Source organism: Pinus tabuliformis, chromosome 1_2 (genome assembly GCF_031772625.1).
Source record: "Pinus tabuliformis cultivar Carrire ecotype Pingquan chromosome 1_2, CPIR1, whole genome shotgun sequence".
NCBI classification, from domain to species: domain Eukaryota; kingdom Viridiplantae; phylum Streptophyta; class Pinopsida; order Pinales; family Pinaceae; genus Pinus; species Pinus tabuliformis.
Genome location: NC_142298.1, coordinates 42,328,753 through 42,352,550, shown reverse-complemented (window position 1 = coordinate 42,352,550; position 23,798 = coordinate 42,328,753). Strand labels below are relative to the sequence as shown.

Below are 23,798 nucleotides of genomic sequence, written 5' to 3'. Positions count from 1 at the left end.
AAGTATTATGAATGTTTGGTCGAGCTAAATAAATTGGAAAAAATCATGATTAGACATCAAGGCAGTGTGACATAAAAACCTAATAATGTGAATAGACTAATATTCATCTTTTTATAAGGTTCCAAGATTAAAATACCACATGAATCAACCAAACGATAAGGAAAACACATAAATAGTTAAAGGTTAGGTTATTTGTGAAAGGAAATAATTCAATATTAATATGAAGTGGTAGTTTAAATGTGGTATTGTTGTGTTATGGCTTGAATTTATATATGTTGAAGTTGAATTGAGAACCATTGTATTGATTGTTGGCATTATGTTTCTGGTATGGCTATATGTTACAAATGTTGTACTTGATGGCAACTCCTGTGGCAAGGCTCTCAATTTGTTGAAAATTAAGAAGTACGCAGGAAAGCAGTTTAGAAGGTGCGTACCCGCAGGTACACCATGCAGGGACCGCGTCCAGATACGCAGGCCAGCTGTTCAGGAGGTGCGTACCCCCAGTGCACACATTTCAAGGCAGAGAAAAGCACACGTGGGGGTTTCTTATGTTTTACTCTTGGTATCTAGCCGACGGTATTGTGTTATTATGGTGTCGGCTCGTGGTATTGTTTCATGATTTGAGGAGGAGCTTGCCTATATAAAGCAAAGGAGATCACTTGGCTAAGCATCTTTTGCAATTGAATATCTTTAGATCTGAAATATTAGGTTATGGTCTTAAAAGCTTGATCTATATGAAAAGGAAGTTGAAGGCGAATCTGTGAAGGGTGATCTCTCAAGCGCATGATCAGATCTGAGCAACTGTGCCACTCTGGTGGACTGCCTATTCGACCCTAATCAGAAGGCCGCAGGTGTTTAACAGAAGAGTTGCGTGGGGACGCAGTGCAGTAACAGGAGATCTACGTGGGGACGCAGTGCAGTAACAGGAGATCTGCGTGGGGACGCAGTGCAGTAATAGGAGATCTGCGTGGGTACGCAGAGCAGAAACAGGAGACCTGCGTGGGTACGCAGAGCAGACTAAGGTTCAGGTGCGTCCGCATAGTAAAAGTACGCGGCGCGATAGTACTTTTGGGTGCGTCCCTGCAGTAACAGTACGCGGCGCGATAATGTCTCTGGGTGCGTCCCTGCAGTAATAATACGCAGCGCGGTTCAAGGAACAGTGCGTGGGCACGCAGTTCGGCAGAAGGATCCCTGCGGGTATACGCAGGAAAGCAGAAGGTGAACTGCGTAGCGACGCAGGCCACAGAAGGGAAAACTGCGTATCTGTATTAAAATGTTCTGTTGATAAGGTGTTCTGGGTTAGTTCTGTTATTGCTGATCTGATAACTGTAGTGGACTGTAACTTTTATGTACTTGATGATCATTTGATGCTTTATGAAAAGAAGTAGGGGGTTGTAGCTCCCTTCCAGGAGAGACTGGAAAACGAGAGAGAGAGAGTTGTAGCTCTCTGCAGGTTGCAGCCTGCGTACTGGTAAAGGACTGCACCAGTACAAAACCATTGTAAAAGAAGTTTCTAATTTGAAAGAAGATAGAGACATATTGCAGCAGGTGGTTTTCACCCACATTGGGTTTCCACCTTACATCTTGTGTTCTTTGGTGTGACTATCTGTTTTCTTTGTTCATTATTTTATGGTACTGACATGCAAAAATAATTCAAAGAACAAGTAAGGAAGATTTATTAAAAGAATTAGATAATACTGATTCACCCCCCCCTCTCAGTATTATTTTCAACAATTGGTATCAGAGCAGGTCCTTCAGAGAAGCTTGATCGCTTGAAGGTAGATCGTTCATCATGAGCAACTACGAGAGAGAAGCATCAATCAGGCCACCGGTTTTTGATGGGACAAACTTCAACTATTGGAAGGTAAGAGTTACTGCCTATCTTCAATCTCTTGGTACAGAAGTTTGGGACATTGTAGAGACAGGCTATGCTTTTCCTTCAGCTACTCCTACAGATGCAGCCGAGAAAAAGAAGTATGAAACAAATGCGAAAGCAGTCAGTACTCTATTAGGATGTATATCTCAATCAGAATTCATGAAGGTAATGCACTATAAATCCGCAAAAGAGATATGGGACAAAATTGTCACGAGCTATGAAGGAGACGAACAGGTAAAGCGTGCTAAACTTCAAACTATCAGAATTCAGTATGAGACTCTCAAAATGTATAATGATGAAAGTGTGGCTAACTATTTTATTCGGGTAGATGAGGTTGTTAATTGTATGAAAAATTTGGGTGAAGAAATAAAAGAGGCTATTGTGGTTGAAAAGGTCCTAAGATCATTGTCCCCCAAGTTTGAATCTAAAGTATCTGCAATAGAAGAAAAGGAAAATCTACGAATTCTTACTATGTCTCAGCTACATGGAATTCTAACTGCTTATGAAATGAGAAAGGGAGGTCCATCAGATATAAGTGAAGCTGCTTTCAAGGCATCAGGAAAAGGAGATTATTATGAAGCAAGCCACATCCCAGAAGAAGAGGAAGAAGAATCAAATTTTGTCAGAAATCTTCAAAGGGGTTCTGGAAGGTTCAGAGGTAAGTTACCTTTTAAATGCTTTGCTTGTGGAAGAGTAGGTCATTATGCTGCAAAATGTCCTTATAAGGATAAAGGAAAGGAACCTGCTAGATGGAACAAGAAACAGAACGCAAATAAGAAAAGCTACTACACTCATGAAGATAGTGATGGTCTATCAAACAGTGATGAAGATGAACAAGGTAATGAATATAAATTATTAATGGCATTTGAAGATGATGATTATATGGATGCTGTAGATGTGGATAACCTTTATGATGAAATTACTAGACTCAAGAGATGTATAGAAGAAAAGAACATGATCATTGATACTCTACAATTTCAAATTGATGAAAAGGAAAAACATCTTGAAAAACTAGAAGGTGAAATTGTTGGTCTTAGAAAAGAGATTGAGAAAACAAAAGCTATTAATCTCAAGTTTGTCAAAGGATCTGAAACTTTGGATGAGATTATCAATGTGCAGCGGTCTCCACTAAACAAGACAGGTCTGGGCTATAATGGAGAAACTTCTCAAGCATCCACCTCAAAAAGTTATCTTGATGCAGCAAGAAGAAATGAGCAAAAGAACAATGAAGATCAACAGGTAAAGCAGGGATGAATTACAAACAGAAACTATCAAGGGCAATCCATCTTAAGGGTGAACAAAAGCTACAACCAGCCACAGGTAAAATCTTCTCAATTTGGTTCAAGAATAGATGAAAATAGAAATTACAATCAGTTGGCTGGTAGATTCAATAACCGCAGAAGTTTTTTCAATGAACAATGCTTTTCTTGCCATAACTTTGGTCACAAAGCAGCTCAATGTGTTGCATATAAAACGATCATGACTAGGGAAGCTCAAAAACAAAGAAGTATGACAGGGATTACAAAAAGGACCTATAACAACTTTTCGGTTCTTGAAAATGAAGTTGAATGTTCTATTTGCAATAACTTTGGTCATGAAGACTCTAAATGCAGGAGCAGGTTTCAGCAGAAAAGGGAACAAGCCTCAAGCACCAAAACATGGAGAATAAAGGAACCTCAAACAGAAAGATGTGGGATAGCATTTTATGCAGAGGGACAGGAAAATCTATGGTACATTGACAGTGGATGTTCGAAGCATATGACAGGTGATAAAGAAAAACTTGAGTCTTATTCTGCTCTAGAAAAGGGAAAGAAAGTCTCTTTTGGAAATGATACTCCTGCAACTATAAAAGGAAAAGGCATTGCTCAGTTAAAAGAAAAGGTCAAGGCTGGAAATGTTTTGTATGTTGATGGATTGAAGCATAATCTTCTAAGTGTCAGCCAGATGTGTGATCAAAGAACCGAGGTTATATTCAGATCAAATGGATGTCTTGTTCGTGATCTTGATACAGGTAAAACAGTGATCAAAGGCAAAAGAACTCCAAATAATCTGTACATATTTGAAGAAGGAAAACAACAATGCTATCTGAGCAAGGATGATGAGCACTGGTTATGGCATCGGAGGTTGGGGCATCTAAGCTTTTCACAAATAAGGAAAGCATGCAAATATCAGGCAGTTCGCGATCTTCCAGATATCAAAATTCCTGACAACACCATATGCAAATCATGTCAGTTTGGAAAACAAACCAGAACTAACTTTCCAGAGAAGGAAGGATCAGCTAGCATGCCTCTTGAGCTAGTACATACAGATACATGCGGTCCATTCAGGAAAAGAACACCTAGAGGAGAAGAATACTTGATATTATTCATTGACGATTTCTCCAGGTTTGTCTGGCTAGGACTTATGAAGCACAAAGATGAAGCATTCGAAAAATTCAAATCCTTCAAAGCCTTGGTTGAAAATGAATCAGGTCACAAAATTAAGTGCCTCAGATCCGACAGAGGTGGGGAGTTTACCTCAAATGAATTTTTCGATTTCTGTGAAGAACATGGGATAAGAAGAGAATTCTCTACAGCTAGAACTCCTCAGCAAAATGGAGTTGTGGAAAGAATGAACAGAACAGTCCAACAAATGGCTCGTGCTATGCTTGATGAATCAGGAACTCCCACAACTTTCTGGGGTGAAGCTGCACATGCTGCGGTTGTTATTCTCAACAAAACAAATGTCCGGGTGAACAACACTCAAACTCCTCATGAGCTCTGGAGTGGTAAGACTCCTTCGGTAAAGCACTTCAAAATCTTTGGGAGCAAATGCTATATCAAGAATACTGATGAGCAGCTTGGCAAACTTGAACCTAGAGCAGATGAAGGCATTCTTCTTGGTTACTCTCCACATAGCAAAGCATACAAATGCTACAATAAAAGACTTGGCAGAATTGTTGACAGCATTGATGTAGTGGTTGATGAGAAGGGATACATTCCTAGGCAAGTACATCATGAAGACATCAAAGAAGATGAAGGCTACCCTCAAAGACAGAATGATGAAGAAGAAGAACCTCAAGAAGAACCAGAGGAGCAGACAAGAATAGAAGAAAAGACTCCATCCAGATATGTTCAGAAGAATCATCCAGAATCTCAGATTATGGGGCAGAAAGAAGCAGGTGTACAAACAAGAAGAACAATTGCAGAAGCTTCAAGCTATTTGGCATTACTCTCCTCTACTGAACCACAAAGTGTGAAAGAGGCATGCAAAGATGAATGTTGGGTGAAAGCAATGGATGAAGAACTTGAGCAAATCGAAAAGAACAACACTTGGGCGCTGGTTCCTAGACCAAAGGATAAGAATGTTATCGGAACAAAATGGGTCTTCAAAAACAAATTGAATGAAAATGGAGAAGTAATTAGAAACAAAGCCAGACTTGTTTGTAAAGGGTATGCGCAGCAAGAAGGAATAGACTTTGAAGAAACCTTTGCTCCTGTTGCAAGACTTGAGGCCATCCGAATGTTCCTTGCTCTCTCAAGTTTTCAAAACTTCAAAGTATTTCAAATGGACGTGAAATCAGCCTTTCTGAATGGAGACTGGAAGAAGAAGTATACATTGAACAGCCAGATGGGTTCATTCTTGGAAATGATCCAAATCTTGTATGCAGATTGAAAAAGGCCCTCTATGGTCTCAAACAAGCTCCAAGGGCTTGGTACTACCGGTTGGACAAATATCTTCATCAACAAGGTTTTTCAAAAGGATCAGCAGATAGCAATCTTTATATAAAAGTTGAAAATGACAAATTGCTAATACTTGTTGTGTATGTAGATGACATTATTTTTGGGAGCAATGAAGAAGCTATGAGTCAAAGCTTTGCCTCGGTCATGCAGAAAGAATTTGAAATGTCTTTGCTAGGAGAACTGACATATTTCCTTGGTTTGCAAATCCAACAAAAAGAAGGAGGAATCTTTTTATCTCAAACCAAGTATCTCAAACAGATTTTGAAGAAATATGGTATGGAAGATGCAAAACCAGTATGTACACCCATGGTCACAGGATGTAGCCTCAGTGCAAATGATGAATCTGCAGCAGTACATCAACCAACCTACAGATCTATGATTGGAAGTTTACTTTATTTGACAGGTACCCGACCGGACATCATGCATGCAGTTGGAATAGTTGGAAGATTTCAGGCAAATCTGAAGGAGACTCATCTTCAGGCAGTGAAGAGAATTTTCAAATATCTTCAAGGGACTCAAAATTATGGCTTATGGTATCCTAGAGATACAGATCTTACACTTCATGCTTATACAGATGCAGATTGGGCCGGAAGCGTGGATGACAGGAAAAGCACAAGTGGTGGTGCGTTCTTTATGGGTTCCAGACTGGTATCTTGGTTCAGCAAGAAACAGAGTTCGATTGCCTTGTCTACAACTGAAGCGGAATATGTTGCTGCTGCATCTTGTTGCACTCAACTCCTTTGGATGATGCAGACTTTGCAGGATTTTCAAATCACTTGTACACCACCTATCCCCATCTTATGTGATAACAAAAGTGCAATCAACATCTCAAAGAATCCGGTTATGCATTCAAAAACCAAGCACATACCAATCAAGTACCATTTTCTCCGGGAACAAGTACTTGAACAGAAGGTCAAGTTGGAGTATGTTCCTTCTAAGGAACAAGTTGCAGATATTCTCACCAAACCATTGCCCAGGGACACTTTTGAATACCTCAGGCAAAAGCTGGGGGTTGTTGATGCATCATCTTATTGTTGAACCTTTTCTGACTGATGGTACAGGTTCAGGGGGAGCATATAATGCATTTTTGGCATTATGGAGGATGGTCAGAAGGAGATCTTGGAAATAGCTGCAATATGTCTCTATCTCTTTCATGGTGGATTATGGTTCTTTGTTGCAGATCTGGTTCATTTTCAGGGGGAGCATGATCTTAGGGGGAGCATACCCCTTTGCCCTTGATGTCAAAGGGGGAGAATGAAGCTGAAGTTTGTGAGGTTGCCATCAAGTCCAAAGGGGGAGATTGTTGGCATTATGTTTCTGGTATGGCTATATGTTACAGATGTTGTACTTGATGGCAACTCCCATGGCAAGGCTCTCAATTTGTTGAAAATTAAGAAGTACGCAGGAAAGCAGTTCAGAAGGTGCGTACCCGCAGGTACACCATGCAGGGACCGCGTCCAGATACGCAGGCCAGCCGGTCAGGAGGTGCGTACCCCCAGTGCACACATTTCAAGGCAGAGAAAAGCACACGTGGGGGTTTCTTATGTTTTACTCTTGGTATCTAGCCGACGGTATTGTGTTATTATGGTGTTGGCTCGTGGTATTGTTCCATGATTTGAGGAGGAGCTTGCCTATATAAAGCAAAGGAGATCACTTGGCTAAGCATCTTTTGCAATTGAATATCTTTAGATCTGAAATATTGGGTTATGGTCTTAAAAGCTTGATCTATATGAAAAGGAAGTTGAAGGCGAATCTGTGAAGGGTGATCTCTCAAGCGCATGATCAGATCTGAGCAACTGTGCCACTCTGGTGGACTGCCTATTCAACCCTAATCAGAAGGCCGCAGGTGTTTAACAGAAGAGTTGCGTGGGGACGCAGTGCAGTAACAGGAGATCTGCGTGGGGACGCAGTGCAGTAACAGGAGATCTGCATGGGGACGCAGTGCAGTAACAGGAGATCTGCATGGGTACGCAGAGCAGAAATAGGAGACCTGCGTGGGTACGCAGAGCGGACTAAGGTTCAGGTGCGTCCACATAGTAAAAGTACGCGGCACGATAGTACTTTTGGGTGCGTCCCTGCAGTAACAGTACGCGGCGCGATAATGTCTCTGGGTGCGTCCCTGCAGTAATAATACGCAGCGCAGTTCAAGGAACAGTGCGTGGGCACGCAGTTCGGCAGAAGGATCCCTGCGGGTATACGCAGGAAAGCAGAAGGTGAACTGCGTAGCGACGCAGGCCACAGAAGGGAAAACTGCGTATCTGTATTAAAATGTTCTGTTGACTGAATTTTTCTGTTGATAAGGTGTTCTGGGTTAGTTCTGTTATTGCTGATCTGATAACTGTAGTGGACTGTAACTTTTATGTACTTGATGATCATTTGATGCTTTATGAAAAGAAGTAGGGGGTTGTAGCTCCCTTCCAGGAGAGACTGGAAAACAAGAGAGAGAGAGTTGTAGCTCTCTGCAGGTTGCATCCTGCGTACTGGTAAAGGACTGCACCAGTACAAAACCATTGTAAAAGAAGTTTCTAATTTGAAAGAAGATAGAGACATATTGCAGCAGGTGGTTTTCACCCACATTGGGTTTCCACCTTACATCTTGTGTTCTTTGGTGTGACTATCTGTTTTCTTTGTTCATTATTTTATGGTACTGACATGCAAAAATAATTCAAAGAACAAGTAAGGAAGATTTATTAAAAGAATTAGATAATACTGATTCACCCCCCCCTCTCAGTATTATTTTCAACATTGATAATCCTTCGGGAGTAAGATTTTATAATGGATGGTATAGTTGGTATATGAATAAAGGAGTTTCCTAATAGAAACTCTAAAATTGGTTCTCAATACAACCTTTCAAATATAAATATCAGTGTAAGAGATGATAAGAATACAACCTTTAAAATATCAGTGTAAGAGATGATTTTATAAAAGGACAATGGGCGGTATAGTTGGTATATGAATAAAGGATTTCCCTAATAGAAACTCTAGAATTGGTTCTCAATACAACCTTTCAAATATAAATATCAGTGTAAGAGATGATAAGAATACAACCTTTAAAATATTAGTGTAAGAGATGATTTTATAAAAGGACAATGGAAGGTATAGTTGGTATATGAATAAAGGAGTTCCATAATAGAAACTCTAGAATTGGTTCTCAATACAACCTTTCAAATATTAGTGTAAGAGATGATAAGAATACAACCTTTAAAATATCAGTGTTTTCAAATATCAGTGTAAGAGATGACAAGAAAACAACATGTAATATAGTTGTATTCTTTTAACAATGAATTGTGGAATACCACGTCCTTTTAGGTATTACAAATACTAGCAAAGAAAATAACATGTGGAATACCACGTCCTTATAGGTATTACTAATACTAGCAAAGAAAACAACATGTAATATAGTTGTATTCATTTAACAATGAATTGTGGAATACCACATCCTTATAGGTATTACTAATACTAGCAAACTGTCCATAAATTGATAACTATATTAGTGTAAGAGATGATAAGAAAACAACATGTAATATAGTTGTATTCATTTAACAATGAATTGTGGAATACCACGTCCTTATAGGTATTACTAATACTAGCAAACTGTCTATAAACTGATAACTATATCAGTGTAAGAGATGATAAGAAAACAACATGTAATATAGTTGTATTCATTTAACAAGTAATTGTGGAATACCACGTCCTTATAGGTATTACTAATACTAGCAAACTGTCAATAAACTGATAACTATAAAAATGTGGAGATTTAGTAAATAGTTGATATTTGTTATTAAACAAAAACAATTAGTTGGTATATTGAGGGTCTTTACAAGAACACTTCAGGGTGGTAGGGTGGTGCTAAGGTAGGTTGGATCCTATGCAGGGCATTGGAGTGTCTTTTTTGTAGGAGCTGGTAAAGTAGGGGCGTTGTAGCGTCCTTCAGTTGGAGTTTGTAAATTAGAGCATCAGGGCGTTCTTTAGTTTGGAGCCTCCTTCAATTGATACTATAAATCTTGGAAGTTGGAGCTTCCTAAATGATGTAAATTTTGAAGACATCTATTAAGAAGCATTCGTCAGTTTTTCTCCCAGAAAGGTTTCCACCAAAAAATCTCATGTCTATTATCTATAATATTGTGCATTGTTGAATGGTGTTGTTGATTTATGTTTTTGTTCATATGTTAATGCTAATTAATTCTCTATGAAGTTAAAAATTAATTAATATAAAGGAAATACTGATTCATCCCCCTCTTAGTATTTCCAACTATTGGAATCATAGCAGGTTCCTTCACTAACAATCTAACCTCTGGAAGGGAGATCATGGAGTGCATAAAGATTGGATTTCTAGTATTTAATGTACAAAACTATGCGCTTTGGAGTGGAAGGATGAAAACATACATGTAAGCACAACGATATGATGTTTTGTTCCATGTAATGACTAGATATACTAATGATCCGGATTTAAACAGGAACGCAATAGATTACAGAGATAACCATAAATACAGAGATGCAGCAGAAATAATACTTCATTTCATTAATGGAAAAATACCGAAATATGCTTACAACCAGAAATGGAAATAAACCAGCTAGGGCAATGGTAGCTTATCTCTGAGAAGAGATGTGTCGGCTACATGCCTTTGAACTGTTCTGAACTGTGTTACAATGAGGCTCGAAGGCCTATTTATTGTTGAGAAACAATGGAAAACCCTTCACATCTCGAAACCTAACACTAGAAGATGAAACGCCAAATTGTGGGCCCCGTTTGGGTAAATTGGTACATCAATTTCCCGGGGTTGTAACTTTTGGCATACGATCTCCGTTTGATGCGTACGATAGCTCGTTAGAAAGATCTATCCAAGTACTACCACTTTGGGAGGCAACATCGGTACATGGACCCATGTTGCCCCAGATTCCCAAAAAAATGTCGTTTAGGGCCTCAAAACGGCTCCGGAAGTTCAGGACCCGAAAAACTGCTAAAACTAGTAAACTGTGCTGCAATTTAGGAAACTGAAAAGACTGAAAGAGACAGTTGTGGGGGTCCAATTGGGATAGGTGGGTGGCCACCAACATCCACTTGGATCATTCCTCCCCCCTTAGGAAGCAATGGTCCCCATTGTGTTGAGTTCCTCCCTGAGATGAGGAAGCTTCTGCTGAGCTGGGTCTCCGGTGAGCTGTTCTGCAATCTCTGATGTGTCTAGAAATGGTGGAAAGCATGGTCGACAATGGTCCACACTGAACACTCGGTGCAAGCGAAGGAATGGAGGAATGCTGTGCTTCAAAGCATTGTTGCCTGTAGCCTTGGTACTGGTGTACGGACCATGTCAGAGTGGTCTGAGTTTCTGATGGGTTCTGGTAAGGCGCTCCCTCTACAGATGTAACCAAACTTTGTCGCCCACCTGAAACTTGTGTGGTACCCCTGTGGGTGAGGAGAAGTTGTTCCTGTGTCTTGTCATGACTGTATCCCTTTGCTGCTGCTGCTGCATGGAGGAACCCTTCACGGGGGTCATGGATGTGATGGCAATCTTCCCCTTACTTTGGGAGTGAACCAGACAGATGAATTTCCTGGTCTATGAGATGAGCTTGCTGCCTTTCTTAGTGGTGATCAAAGTTGTGGCGGTAGGTGGGGTTACCTCCGGTATCTTGTATAATGAATTATTCAAAGAAATAATGACAGCACGAGGCCTTGACTCATACACAACATGTCACCTCCACAAGTATGGTTGGCCTAATAATACATCACAAACATCCAGAGGTGTAACATCACACAATACCTCATCTGTGAAGGGCTTGATGCTGTAGGGAAGGTGGCACTGCTGGTGAACTTTGAGATCTCGTCCTTCATGAAGCCACCCGATACTATACGGCTGTGGGTGTGGTGTAGTCGGTAGGCCCAACCGCTTCACGACCTCTGTTGAAACGAGGTTCTTTTGGCTACCACTGTCGACAATGAATTGTAGCGGCGAACCCTTCACCCACATCTGTGAGTGGAAAAGACGCTCCCCTTCCTATGGATTTTCGGGCTCATCTTTCTGGATCTTGGCGGTGGCAATAGTGGCGTTGGGATCCGCATCAATGATATGCTTCCCTTTGCCATTCCTCTTGTCGGGTTTTGGCTCAGGGTTGGAACATGCATCTGATTCGGAAGCCTTCAACTCAGCCACCGGCGACTGCTTGGTCCGACACTCACTTGTGTTATGAGTGGGACTCTTGTGGAACTCACACCAATTCCCTGTGTCCTTCTTCGGCTTCATGGTGTTGTTCTTTTCTTGCGGCTTTGACGGGTTGTCTTAGGTCACCTCGCCTTGGCTTTGTCCTTTGGGCTTCGGATTTGCAGATCCAAAGTCTCGCTTCTTCTGTTTGAACTTTTGCTTGATTTTGACAGCATATCGGTACGCCGTGCCGAGCGAGGAGATGTTCAAGAACACCATCTCTTCCTGGATGTATCTGTGTAGGCAGCCATGGTATTTGAGTACCAGATGCAGCTAAGAATCTTTGATACCCAACTATGTGCGAAGGGTATGAAAAATGTTTGTGAACTCCGGCACATCTTGGTCTCGTCCCTGCCGCAGTGTGGTCCATTTGATGTATTTGTCCTCATAGCTTCCGACAAGGTAGTACTGCTCCTTGATGGCATCCCGGAAGTCATTCCAAGTGGGTGCGGCTGAAAATAGTGAGCCTGTACTTTCATCCTTCTGCTCGCAGTAGGTTTCCCACCAGTCCTTGACATGGGGGGCTGCTTTGAGAAGAGCAAAAACAATATTTTCCCAACATGAAAATTCGTGAACAGAAAAATACCCATCTAGCAGATTTAACCATTTATCTACGACATCTACGTCTATTTGACCCTCGAAGATGGGGATTTCAAAATTAACTTGTACCTTGAAGGGTGTGGCATTTCTAGAGTCGCTGTTGGAAGCTGATGCGTCACCTTTGGGTAGCCGCTGAAGGATCCGCGCAAAGCTATCCATCATCGCATTCCTTTGCCACTCGAGCGCTTCTTCGAGCAAGATTTTGATAGGATCTCCTGCCCCCTCGTCTTTCTTCTCATCCGCCATGGGAGGCCGTCGGGATTTGCGAGGCTGGTCTTGCAAAGGTTCGATCGGTTCAAGCCCTAACTCCTTATATCCCGACCTCGTTGGGCCATGCAAAGAAAGACAGAGAAAAAACAGACCCCTCTGATACCACTGATCCGGATTTAAACAGGAACGCAATAGATTATAGAGATAACCATAAATACAGAGATGCGATAACCCTAAATACAAAGATGCAGCAGAAATAATACTTCATTTCATTAATGGAAAAATACCGAAATATGCTTACAGCCAGAAATGGAAATAAACCAGCTAGGGCGATGGTAGCTTATCTCTGAGAAGAGATGTGTTGGCTACATGCCTCTGAACTGTTCTGAACTGTGTTACAATGAGGCTCGAAGGCCTATTTATTGTTGAGAAACAATGGAAAACCCTTCACATCCCGAAACCTAACACTAGAAGATGAAACGCCAAATTGTGGGCCCCGTTTGGGTAAATTGGTACATCAATTTCCGGGGTCGTAACTTTTGGCATACGATCTCCATTTGACACGTACGATAGCTCGTTAGAAAGATCTATCCGAGTACTACCACTTTGGGAGGCAACATCGGTCCATGGACCCATGTTGCCCCAGATTCCCAAAAAAACGTCGTTTAGGGCCTCAAAACGGCTCCAGAAGTTCAGGACCCGAAAAACTGCTAAAAATAGTAAACTGTGCTGCAATTTAGGAAACTGAAAAGACTGAAAGAGACAGTTGTGGGGGTCCAAATGGGATAGGTGGGTGGCCACCAACATCCACTTGGATCATTCCTCCCCCCTTAGGAAGCAATGGTCCCCATTGCGTTGAGTTCCTCCCTGAGATGAGGAAGCTTCTGCTGAGCTGGGTCTCTGGTGAGCTGTTCTGCAATCTCTGATGTGTCCAGAAATGGTGGAAAGCATGGTCGACAATGGTCCACATTGAACACTCGGTGCAAGCGAAGGAATGGAGGAATGTTGTGGTTCAAAGCATTGTTGCCCGTAGCCTTGGTACTGGTGTACGGACCATGTCGGAGTGGTCTGAGTTTCTGATGGGTTCTGGTAAGGCGCTCCCTCTGCAGATGTAACCAAACTTTGTCGCCCACCTGAAACTTGTGTGGTACCCCTGTGGGTGAGGAGAAGTCGTTCTTGTGTCTTGTCATGACTGTATCCATTTGCTGCTGCTGTTGCATGGAGGAACCCTTTGCGGGGGTCATGGATGTGATGGCAATCTTCCCCTTACTTTGGGAGTGAACCAGACAGATGAATTTCCTGGTCTGTGAGATGAGCTTACTGCCTTTCTTAGCGATGATCAAAGTTGTGGCGGTAGGTGGGGCTACCTCCGGTATCCTGTATAATGAATTATTCAAAGAAATAATGACAGCATGAGGCCTTGACTCATACACAAAATGTCGCCTCCACAAGTATGGTTGGCCTAATAATACATCACAAACATCCAGAGGTGTAACATCACACAATACCTCGTCTGTGAAGGGCTTGATGCTGTAGAGAAGGCGGCACTGCTAGCGAACTTTGAGATCTCATCCTTCATGAAGCCACCCGATACTGTACGGCTGTGGGTGTGGTGTAGTTGGTAGGCCCAACCGCTTCACGACCTCTGTTGAAACGAGGTTATTTTGGCTGCCACTGTCGACAATGAATTGTAGCGGCGAACCCTTCACCCACATCTATGAGTGGAAAAGACGCTCCCCTTCCTCTAGATTTTCGGGCTCATCTTTTTGGATCTTGGCGGTGGCAACAGTGGCGCTGGGATCCGCATCAATTATCTGCTTACCTTTGCCATTCCCCTTGCCGGGTTCTGGCTTAGGGTCGGAACATGCATCTGATTCGGAAGCCTTCAACTCAGCCACCAGCGACTGCTTGGTCTGACACTCACTTGTGTTATGAGTGGGACTCTTGTGGAACTCACACCACTTCCCTGTGTCCTTCTTCGGCTTCATGGTGTTGTTCTTTTCTTGCGGCTTTGACGGGTTGTCTTGGGTCACCTCGCCTTGGCTTTGTCCTTTGGGCTTCGGATTTGTATATCCAAAGTCTCACTTCTTCTGTTTGAACTTTTGCTCGATTTTGACAGCATATCGGTACACCGTGCCGAGCGAGGAGATGTTCAAGAACACCATCTCTTCCTGGATGTATCTGTGCAGGCAGCCACGGTATTTGAGTACCAGATGCAGCTCCGAATCTTTGATACCCAACTGTGTGTGAAGGGTATGAAAAATGTTTGTGAACTCTGGCACATCTTGGTCTCGTCCCTGCCGCAGTGTGGTCCATTTGATGTATTTGTCCTCATAGCTTCCGACAGGGTAGTATTGCTCCTTGATGGCATCCTGGAAGTCATTCCAAGTGGGTGTGGCTGAAAATAGTGAGCCTGTACTTTCATCCTTCTGCTCGCAGTAGGTTTCCCACCAGTCCTTGACATGGGGGGCTGCTTTGAGAAGAGCAAAAACAATCTTTTCCTGACTTGAAAATTCGTGAACAAAAAAATACCCATCTAGCAGATTTAACCATCTATCTACGGCATCTGCGTCTATTTGACCCTTGAATGTGGGGATTTCAAAATTAACTTGTACCTTGAAGGGTGTGGCATTTCTAGAGTCGCTGTCGGAAGCCGATGCGTCGCCTCTGGGTAGCCGCTGAAGGATCTGCGCAAAGCTATCCATCATCGCGTTCCTTTGCCGCTCGAGCACTTCTTCGAGCAAGATTTTGATAGGATCTCCTACCCCCTTGTCTTTCTTCTCATCCGCCATGGGAGTCCGTCGGGATTTGCGAGGCTGGTCTTGCAAAGGTTCGACCAGTTCAAGCCCTAACTCCTTATATCCCGACCTCGTTGGGGACATGCAAAGAAAAACAGAGAAAAAGCAGACCACTCTGATACCACTGATCCAGATTTAAACAGGAACACAATAGATTACAGAGATAACCATAAATACAGAGATGCGATAACCATAAATACAGATATGCAACAGAAATAATACTTCATTTCATTAATGGAAAAATACCGAAATATGCTTACAACCATAAATGGAAATAAACCAGCTAGGGCGATGGTAGCTTATCTCTGAGAAGAGATGTGTCGGCTACATGCCTTTGAACTGTTCTGAACTATGTTACAATGAGGCTCGAAGACCTATTTATTGTTTAGAAACAATGGAAAACCCTTCACATCCCGAAACCTAACACTAGAAGATGAAACACCAAATTGTGGGCCCCGTTTGGGTAAATTGGTACATCAATTTCCCGGGGTCGTAACTTTTGGCATACGATCTCCATTTGACGCGTACGATAGCTCGTTAGAAATATCTATTCGAGTACTACCACTTTGGGAGGTAACATATGGACCCATGTTTCCCCAGATTCCCAAAAAAAGGTCGTTTAGGGCCTCAAAATGGCTTCGGAAGTTCAGGACCCGAAAAACTACTAAAAATAGTAAACCATGCTACAATTTAGGAAACTGAAAAGACTGAAATAGACAGTTGTGGGGGTCCAAATGAGATAGGTGGGTGGCCACCAACATCCACTTGGATCAACTAAACCCTCTACTCCTCCAATAGACTATGCAGGTAATAAGCTTTATGATAATAATGTTAAAGATATGAGTGCTATTTTGAATGGTCTAACAAAGTCAATCTATTTCCAAGTAATGAACTGCAACTCAATGAAAGGCATTTGAGATAAGCTCCAAAATATATATGAAGGGGACAAGAAGGTCAAGGAGGTCATGCTTCAGACCTTTTAAGGAAAATTTGAGCAGCTAAAAATGAATGAAGATGAAAATATTGTAGCTTATTTTCTTCGAGTTGATAAAGTAGTAAACACCATACAATTATTGGGAGAACCAATGGAAAACGAGGTAATTTTCTGAAAAGCACTGAGATCATTTCTAATGAGATTTGATGCTAAAGTCCCAGTGTTTGAAGAAAGTGTTATGGTCCTATAAATATTGTAGTACATGTATGGTTATTTAGCCATCTATCCCACAGGGATATTGTAAATTATTTTTCATTTTAAATTTTTAGTCTTTAAAAAAAAATAGAAAAGAAAAGAAAAATATAAAATGGAAAAGAGAAACATAAAAAAGAAAGAAAATAAAACTGGGAATGAAACCCCGAATGACACGCTAGTTCAAATGTCACTGATTGAAATTGTTTTATTAAAGTTTGTTTTAAAAGTTTGAAATAAAGTTGATACGAATTTTTGTCGTTTTGTATAAAGAAATTTCACTTTCCGACAGTTGCAATCGTCCCCGCCCAAATCAACGATGGGGGATGACGTTCGGACCTCCCCCCTCGGGAGATTTCGGGACTTAATGGAAGGGGAGGGGGGAATGTGGTTTCCAAATAAACCACCCAAGTTATGTGTTATCTTCGCAGTGTTTTCGGGGGGTCCCCTCCTGATACCATTTGCCACTCTTGCCCCCTGAAAACCACCATCTGACACTCCCTTTTGCTCGTTCATTCCTGCACTATCCACCCACGCCATTTTTCACTCATCCATATATCCACGTCACCTACCCTCCATGTCATATGACTATTATCATTCAAATCACCTGCCAAAACTCATGTAAATGTTGGATAATAAATTTCTTCCACGAACGTATAAATTTCCCATTAATGGCACACTCCAAAAATGGTAACAATCCTGTTATAAAAATCCCACCTCAACGTGCAAATTTCCATTTCAACAATTGTTTGATTTACAGAGGTTCATCTTGAAGCATCTATAAATCCTACCAGTGCCCTCTGTAATTTGATCTCCTTTTGCGAATCTCATTTAACTACAACCCGGTAACTCTGTTTCCCCAATTTTCCCATTGAAATTAATATGTCTTCGCACAACAGAAAGGTAAATATTCCTGATGAGAATGATATGGTACCCCCTATCCCTGATTTAGATAAGACCCCTTTAATTGATACACAATACAAGATAGCATAAACTCAATGTGAGTTTGATCTGTATGAGCTGCATAATTGGGAAAAGCATAATTATTTAGACCATAGTGACGATTTAAATATCTGGGAATCACTTCTACCTTAATTTACCTTTCTCCAGACTCATGCTTTCCCATAATTCACTACTTGGTGTCATCTCAGGTACCTCGCCAACCAGAAAGCAGTAATTGCCTAAAACAATGAAGTACTGTTTTCAATTTCCCCATAAAGCATTTGTTAAGCTCTTCAAATAAATCCTCAAGCCTCTCTGCACCCATTTTCCATTGATGCACTCATGGAAATATATAAAAATCTTACTTTCCCCCAGCGAGCCCATATTTTTGAATGTTTTCTGTATGAGAATTCCGAATTTCCTAGAACAATCCCCCCATACTTTGTTTCTATTTTCCCGGAGATGTCAAGACAAGTTATTTCCATGGTTACTTTTTTATTAGGTTATCATATAGACTAGTGGGTAGACGAGGTAGTGTTAGGGTTCTTATCAATATTTTCAGTTGGTCAGAAGCCTTCAATTATTTTCAATTACAGTCAGTTCTTATCAGATGTTATACATGAGCAATTTCTCAAGTTTAAAGTTGAAGGTGTGTTCAAACACCCATCAGTTTTATTATATCTGATGATATTTTACTAGGCATATAGGTTCAAGTTCCAATTATAGAATATGGATGATCAGGGAAGTCCATTATCAGTCATTCACTAGACTTCTTTAGTTAGAAGAAATTTAGAAGATTATTCATTCACCGATTTTGTGGATAAGTTTCTACATACATCCTTGTCTCTACTCAGCAGTGATGCTACACCAAGGATTTCACCAGAGATAAAGAAGGTTTTGCATCTTTCAGAGCAGTCAAAATTTAGAGACTGGTATCTCTACCAAAACTATACAGAGATTCAGATCTATGGGTGTGAGCTTCCTCCCTATAGATTACCAATTTTTGTACCAGTAAGGATTTTTTCTTTGGAATACGCTAGATAGATGCTAAACATGGATGAATTGCATTTTCTATCAAATAAAATGACGACACAATTTAAATTGAAGGAAAATGTTGGGCCTTATGTTATAAATAATAGAGAAATAGTAGAGGAAGTGGAGGAAATATTAAAGCAAATGAAATTTAAACCAAGCTTCACTTGGTCTTATGATCCATTAGGGATAATTTCAAAGCTGAGAGTTGAGCGAAAGTATACTACATATGAACATACACCTAGGTTAGAGATAGATCAATATGCTAATCAGCAGCAGTGGATAGAAAACACATTACAAGAGGATGAAGAGCAAATACTCAGTCAATCATATATGCAAAATCCTATCCCAAAAGACAAAGAAATTGAGAGGTCAAGGGAAAGTATGTCCCCTACTGATTTAGAAGCTCAGGCTGTAGACTTCCGTGTCTTCAATAAGAGAAAGAAATATCCAAAGGCTAATACGAAGACTAATCCTTAGGTAATAAATATTCAAGAAGAATCCTCAGAAGAAAAGGATTCACAAGAGCAAAGTACAATGGTTTTGACAAGTACTCCTACCTCTTCTTTCCCATATGTAGAGGAGACAAATGAATCTCATATCTCTTCTACATCTTAGATTCCAACACAATAGAGTATTTTTGCAAGAATAGGGAGATGAAGAATGAAGCTTTGAAGGCTTCAACATATTCAGAGTTTTGGAAGAAAACTTCCACCACCCAACATAGGTTGTTATCTGCATTTGATACAGAAAAGTGGCAGTTCCAAATGGATTTTTTGGAACCTGTTCTAATTTTGAAAAAAGAAAAAAAAATTTGTTGCATTTTTGTGCTTGAGTTTTACTTTATAATATATCTGAACCATTCCATTTCCAGCATGAACAAACCATTTTCAGAATGAGTACTTCTATTTGTTGTTTTTACTTTATATTATTAAGGGAATTATTTTGGACCGTTTAAGTATTGTTCATGTATCTTTTGTTTCTTCATTTAAACACATACACTATTTATGTGTGAATTAAATTTATTATTAATACAGTAAAAAACAAAAGAACTATATCATATGTGTTGAGCTTATTATTAATTTGATTAACTGTTTAATCAAAATAATACTTTTGTCAATATTATAAAATTTTAGTTTTTGAGAATCTTTATTTTCATTAAATAGTGTTATCATTATATCACATATGTTTTGAGAGACTCGGGTAAAGCAATATATTAGATTATTTTTCACATTTATTTCAGTATTTATATTAATTTAATACAAATCCACCACCACTACCACCGTTTTCATTTTCCACATGGACTTTTTTTTTATGAGTGACTGGACCCAAAATACCAGTTGGAACCACTATCCCAAATGGATAAGAGTCTAATTTGGGGCTCTAACTGGGTGGATTCCCAAATGTTGCTGCAATCAAATTTTTCCATCAACATTTTTGGCGCTAGAAGGAGGATCTCTTGACTATGAATGGCAATAAAATCACACATTAAAACCAATAGTCATTCCAAGTGTCAATCTTCGCCCCAATCCTCACCTTCAACTTCTATATCTCATTATCATTCTCCACCTCCTAGATCTAAAGTTACCCAACCCTCATGTATATCTCCTAGTCCTATGAGAATATCCTCTAGTGAATCATCAATGAACATTACCCTTCCTATTGAGCTCCCAAAGTCTCCTGAAATCAAAACTATTATACATAAGCTTGAAGGATTTTCAATCTAAGCATAACACTCCCAGATTCTAGAAACTTCTTAAGGAAGTGTTCCATCATCTTTATCTTCTCAAGTTTTAACTAGAGCATAAAGTGAAAACTTAGGAAATAATCCTTTTTAATTTCCTTTACAATCTCATCGTAATAAAAAACCCATTTTTGGCTCTGTTTTGGCTGCTAGTGAGAATATCACATCTTCTTTGCCTCCTCTTACTCCTACTATTCCATTGGTCACATCACAACCTTTACAATATTCTTCTATCCCTCCTCCTATTTCTAATTGATCGATTACATATTCTAGTTTTGCATCCTCATCCTCATTTATCCTTCCACCCTTATATATTATTATTTCTTCCACATCTGCTACTAGATCTTCCACCATAGGTCCTATTATAATTGCCAAAATGGAAAATCGACCTTGGAATTCCCAGGAGCTATAAATATAGAACCTCCTTTGCATCATCTTCACAAACATCCATAGAGATGGCTGCCTAAGTATAATCTAGATGATGGTATTCCACCTAAAGAACACATTCACAATTTCATGTTGTCCATTAATCTCAATGGTGTCTCTGTGGACGATGTTGTTTGTAGTCTTTTCCGTTATACATTTGAAGGATCAGATGGGTCATGGTATTTTTCTTTGCCCATAGGTTTAATAAATAACTGGGATACCTTTGAAGAACAATTTCTTAAAAAAATCGGAGAATACAAAAGTCTGACCACTTTAATTAATGGTTTATCCAATCTTAAAGTCGAACCTAATGAGAAAATTAAATAATTTAATTCCAAGTTTAATAAACTCCTAAATAAAATCCTAGGTACAACAAGGCCAGGTGAAGAAGTACAAGTTGGTTGGTACATTAGTGATCTCCGTTCCTCTATAGCTATGTTCACCAATAAGGCACAAAAACAAACACGCGTAGATAACATGAACAAAGCGCTGACCATTGAAAAGAGAATATTGGCATTGGAGAAGAAAGTTGTTGCTGAAGAAAGGAAGCCTATGAAGAAATTGATGTTTAAATATGAACCAAAGAAGAAAAGCACCAAGGATTCATATGACATGGAAGGATTACAAAAGGTTCTTAAGACAATGTCAAACGAAATGGTTGAGTTAAAGAAACAAATAGCTAGAATTTCCTCCTTAATACGATCTTTTAGACCTATCAGAAGGACTCAACAAGTTGCACCCACTGCTCAGTCACCGACACATATATCAATCATTGCTGAAGATGATGAAGAGGAAGAAGAAGACATTACAAGGAAAATACCTTCTGGCAGAGGTTTTTGTGGAAGCCCCTATAAAATAGCCCAAAAATCCATTTGTAACAAAGGTCACTAACAGAGGTAGGTGGGCAGATGTTTTAGCAGATGTTTTTTTTTATGGTGTGTCTAAAATATGCAAATGCAACAATACTTTATTATCAATACAGGCACTGGTGTTGCATATAACATGGTGTATCATCATAAACTTATTGTTTTAAATAAAAAAAAACATGGTGCACTAAATAACATAACGCACTAGTGCTTGAATGATCAATAGCATCAGTGCCCTTCATATAGTAAAATGTCTCGGTGCATACTAGTAAGGAGCACAACTATAGTTTTAAATTTCAAAGAAATGTGATGTTATTTTCCAATGAATCCTTGATGTGGTAAGCTTAACAAAACACCTCGAGGCATCTTCTAAAGAGCACCACTAGGCCGTTTTTAATTTCTAAAAAATAGCAGTGCTATAGTAAAAACACAACATTGGAACGATACTTGTACAAAATTTCTCTGGGGCATCTCTCAAGAAAATCACCACCATATTTTTTAATTAAAAAATGTGGTTCTTTTGGATATATCACGCACTAGTGTGTATGGAGAAACACACCAGAGGAGGGTTAAATAGCAAAAACCCTCCCATCCATAATTTTCATTTTTACAATATACAGTGCAGGAGAGGTCTGAAGCACTGGTGCCACTGTTTCCACATGCAAGCACCCTGATGTGAGTGCTTCTCTTAGTCACCATCATTCCGTATCGTGCTCACTACTTGAGTTTCTAATTTTTTCAAATTGTTCTAATTTTTTTTTCTCCATTACGTGTCCACAACGTCTCCCCGATGATCAAATGTCTAGGTAATGTCTATGTTTCTTTGTAATTTAATGTTTTGGTGGATTAGAATTGTAAATTCGGCTAAATTTTCCACTATTTTAAAATAAAAATAAAAATCACTGCACGGTGCCTTCAATATGTTTGCCTCGCACCGGGAACAGTGTGCCCTGTAAATTTATAGGGTGCACAGTGTTTCGATGCGTGAACATAATGCACCATCGTTTTTTGCTGTGTGTTTTGTAAATAAAAACATTCCGGAAAATATTTGACAGATTGTACATCGGTGATTCACTCTTGGTGTGTTTATATTTAACAAACACACCACAAAAATTATATTTAAAAATGTTGCTATAGCTTGGTGCTTTTGATAAATTGAATGTTCTATACAAATGCGAAAAGGTGATATGTGTGCACTGGTGCACAAGTGTGTTGCACCACTATCAAAAGTTAAATTTGTGAAACAACAAAGATGTGCCATACTTATGTGTGCACTGATATTGGTGTGGTTGTAGTTGAAAAAGCATCGACATTGGTGTATAACTATGTTTTGAGTGCACCAGTATTATGTATGAGGCTTATGTATTTTATATGTCAGTCATGTAGCAGAGATGTCAGCAGAGGGAGCAACAATAGGAGTAGGAGTAGTAGGTGGACCCATACAATATGGTTTGAACATGTTAGTCCAGAGAGAGGGAGAGGGATTTATACCCTCTCCCTAATACTGGAGTGACCAGTGCGCTATTGAGGAATGTAGGCCTCCTCAAGTACTATGAGGAGGCTACATCCCTAAAGGTGGACTATGTCTTATTGGCACATCTGATCCATCGATGGAGTGCCCAGGTGTAGGATTTAGGTGTTAGTCCTGGGACATGGTATAGGCCCATTTAGGAGGACATATAATTTATCACTGCCCTATCCAGGAGGGGAGGATTTTCCCCAGTCCCTTGTTGTCCCCCACGGTGTTGTAGCTGAGAGTCAGCTTGCATACACTCAGAGATATGTTGGGCTTCATGCGATCTGTCTATCATATTTTCAGGTCTGTGGTGGAAACTACAAATTTATTCTTTGTTGAAAAGGAGGTTAGGTGCCTCTCGTTATTATTCACCACCATTGCACACTTTAGTAGTGATGTGAAATGCATTAGTTTCCCTCTTTTGTATTATGTTAATTCTTTAATTCAGGTTCCACGTTGCATCAGATGGTCTGGCATCTTTTTGAGGTAGTTTTGCATGGATTTAGATAGATGTTGTGCATTGAGACATGGGAGGGAGACCTTCCCTTTCGCTTCTAATATTTTTATTTTTATTTTTTGAGAGGTTTCCAGAGACGAGATCTACATTTTATTGTTGCCCTCCAAGAACGATCATTGATGTTCAGATGCGCATGTGGGGGAAGATTTATTCTGAGGCACTGACG

The 23,798-nt window shown here is 40.0% G+C and overlaps 1 pseudogene; it reads right to left on the bottom strand.

The window, feature by feature from the left end:
* The window catches only part of LOC149204309 (uncharacterized), an 84,861-nt pseudogene extending 67,732 nt beyond the window's left edge, over window positions 1-17,129 (bottom strand).
* Between the last annotated feature and the right edge of the window lie 6,669 nt (window positions 17,130-23,798).